A 3,734-nucleotide genomic window follows, 5' to 3' on the forward strand; every position below is an offset into this window, starting at 1 on the left:
ACCAAGGGTTTTTTGAAAAACCTTCGCAATTACCCATTTCCAACACTTAAAAGTATTTTTAGTTTTCTTGGGGAAGAGTGAAAATCGGCGGTTTTTTAAAAAACCTTCGCAATTACCTTTTCCCAACACTTAGAATTATTTTCAGTTTTTTTGGGGAAAAGTCAAAACCGAGGATTTTTTGAAAAACCTTCGCAATTATCCTTCCCAACACTTAGAATTAATTTTAGTTTTTTGGGGGAAGAGTCAAAACTTAGGGTTTTTGTGAAAAACATCACAATTATGTCTTCTTAACACTTAGAATTATTTTCAATTTTTTTGGGGAAGAGTCTAAACCGAAGGTTTTTTAAAACATCCGCAATTAATGCTTCCCAACACTTAAAATTATCTTCAGTTTTTTGGTTAATAGTCAAAACACATGGTTTTTTAAAAACCTTCGCAATTAGCCCAATCCCAACACTTAGAATTATTTTCAGTTTTTTGGGGGAAGAATTAAAATCGATGGTATTTTGAAAAACCTTCACAATTACACCTTTTCCCAACATTTAAAATTATTTTCAGTTTTTTTTGGCGAAGACTCAAAAACGAGGATTTTTTGAAAACCTTCGCAATTACCCTTCCCAGCACTTAAAATTATTTTCAGTTTTTTTGGGGAAGAGTCAAAACCGGGGTTTTTTGAAAAACCTTCGACGTTATCCCTTTCCAACACTTAAATTATTTTTAAGAGATGAGTCAAAACCGATGGTTTTTGAAAAACCTTCACAAATACTTTTTTCCTAACTTAAATTATTTTCATTTTTTGTGGAATTGTCAAAGCCTATGGTTTTTTTAAAAAACGAAATTACATTTTCCCAACACTTGAATTATTTTTCAACTTTTTTGGAAAAAAGTCATAGCCGAAGGTTTTTAAAAAACCTTCGTAATTACCCCATTCTCAACACTTAGAAATATTTTCAGTTTTTTTTTGGGAAGAGTCAAAACTAATTGTTTTTTTTTTGGAAATGGTTAAAACCAATTCATTAAATCCCAAAAGTGTGAGGGTTAAAATCAAAGTTAGATAAACCCTAGCTATGATGAAGGATGACAATCAAAAGACCCTAAAAAACTGATTAGTAGCATTCATACATTTGAAAAAAACAGAGATTATAAACAAAAAAGACTACATTCAAACCTAACCATCCCAACATGGGATTTTCGCATGCTATATATTTTCATTGAGATCCATACTTACCCTTACTCTTCCACTTCCTCTTCCTCTAACGATAAAAGGAGATTGTATTGAAGAGGATGATGAGTATTGTTGATTCTCATTTTGAATTCTCTTTTTGAATTCTCTCTTTGTACGAGCCCATTCTGATTTGATAGAAAGATTTATTTCTGAGAATTTCAGGTCTTATACCTTTGTTATCTTCAATTTGAATTTATGTATTCTTGTCTTCATTATCTTCAGCTTCGACTTCAGACTCCACATCGGTTTTGGAATCTTCTTTATCGTCTTTAGAATTCTCTGTTTCAACTTTGAGATTCTGGGTGTTTTTCTCTTGAGTTTTCTCAACAACAACTTGAGGTTCATCTTCCCTTTCCATCCTGATCTTTCGCATTACATAAAATTTTCTTTTCCTCTTCACTTTGATTCCCTTTACTTTCTTTTTTTCTTCGCTTTCCTTTTTCTCAGAATCCTTCTTGCTTTCTTCCTCTGCATTTTCCTCATTTTTGTCTTTTTTTATCACTATCCTTAACTTCCACAATATGCTATCCCATTCTTGATTCTTCAGTTTCATTATCCTACTTTTTTTGCTTCTCAGGCTTTCATGATTTTATGTTCTTTCTCAATTGCTTTTGCACATTTTGTACTAACATGTTGGAAAGTATTGCATAAAGCACACCTGTTTGGCCTCCATTCATATGAGATTTCCATGACTTTGGGCTTTCTATTCATATCAACAACTGTCATGTTTTTTGGAAGTGTAATTTGAGGATGCACTTCAATGCGTATTCTAATAAAAGTAAGGTGCTCTCCTTCCTCTATAATTGAGTCTATATATAATGGTTTACCCAATAGACTAGAAAAGTGACTTAGAGCTTCTGCATTGTACATGTGTGCTGGGATGTTCTTAACTTTGAACTATATTTGGAATGTTTCCTTTGGCTTGCTTAGAAGACTCAATACTTCAGACCATCTCTCCAACTTCATATAGTTGGGTCTAATATAAGTATGCCCAATTTTTAGAATATCATCCAAGTTAGTTCCCTTTTTGAATTGTAGAAATACAGATCATGGATGTTTGTAGAAACCTTCTACAGTCCCTTCTGCTCTCATTGTTTCATTAGTGATTCCTTAGTGTTTGGAAAAGATACACGGTTCTTTCCTATGTAGTTCCCAACAACTACATTTTCCCATTCTTTGACGCATTTCTCTTCCACTTCAGTGGGCAATTTAAATTCAAAAGAAGAGTTGAGAATCTCAACTTTTGTTTTAAACTCACCCAAGTAGATTTGACATTTGTATGAATGATCTTCTGCTTTCTTTTCTGCATTCTTTTAACAGACTTCATTTACCTTCCAGTTGGAATTACTCCTGATAGTATAGGTCTTTGATTTTGGGGACTTCATTAGCTCCCTCATTGTTTCCACTGACCAGTTTACTATATTTTCGTATTCTTCCTTCTTCAGTAGGTTCCAATCTTGAAGATAATGTTTATTCAATTGGACGGTTGTTTGCTATATTTTCTCTTTTTTGAGCACAATCTCTCCTTTTTTACATGCATCAGTAGCTTTGTGATTTGATTTTTAAGTCCAAAGAGGTTTGCTCTTTCATTATACCCAACCTTCCATATTCCTTCATTTTCCCCCTGTTTTTCTGTTGCATTTTCTTCAGAATTTATATTAGTAATTGGTTCATTACCTTTGCTGCATTCCTGTTTTTCATGGATAATTTCTTCAGCAATCATATCGTTTTCTTTTTCAGCACAACCGTCATCATACCTCCCTTAAACTTTCCATCACAAATTCTCTGACTTCTTTATTCTTATTGCTTTTTGCCTTCCCATTTTGATGAATAGAAGAACACACAAAAAAAAGCAATAATAGAATAGGGTAGACTAGAAACCCTAACAATTACATAACATGGTAAACTAGAAACCCTAACCTTCCAACCAAGATTTGCAGATGAATAAACGACCTAGTGATTAGAGTCGATACCGTTTCGTTCGTGCTGATTGTGTCGTTCGTGCCGATCGTGTCGATTGTGTAGATCGTGCCGATTGTGCGCACGTTCTTGAATTGACAAGCGAGTTTGAGCGACTAGCAATCGCGACCACAACAAAAAAATGATTGTTTTTTAAAACCTTCACAATTACCTTTTCCCAACACATAGAATTATTTTCAGTTTTTTAGGGAAAGAGTCAAAGCCTATAGTTTTTTGAAAAACTTTCGCAATTACCCATTTCAAACACTTAGAAATATTTTCAGTTTTTTCTTTTACGAATAGTCAAAATAGAGGGTTTTTTTAAAAAAAACTTTTGCAATTACCTCTCCCAAACACTTAGAATTATTTTCAGTTTTTTTGGGAAGAGTGAAAACCGATGGTTTTTAAAAAATCTTTGCAATTACCCCCTTCCAATACTGAAAATTATTTTTAGTTTTTTTGAGGAAGAGTCAAAACCGGGGTTTTTTTTGAAAAACCTTCGCAATTACCCTAATCACAACACTTAGAATTATTTTTAGTTTCTTTGGGG

Source organism: Impatiens glandulifera, chromosome 4 (genome assembly GCF_907164915.1).
Source record: "Impatiens glandulifera chromosome 4, dImpGla2.1, whole genome shotgun sequence".
In the NCBI taxonomy this organism is placed as follows: Eukaryota; Viridiplantae; Streptophyta; class Magnoliopsida; order Ericales; family Balsaminaceae; genus Impatiens; species Impatiens glandulifera.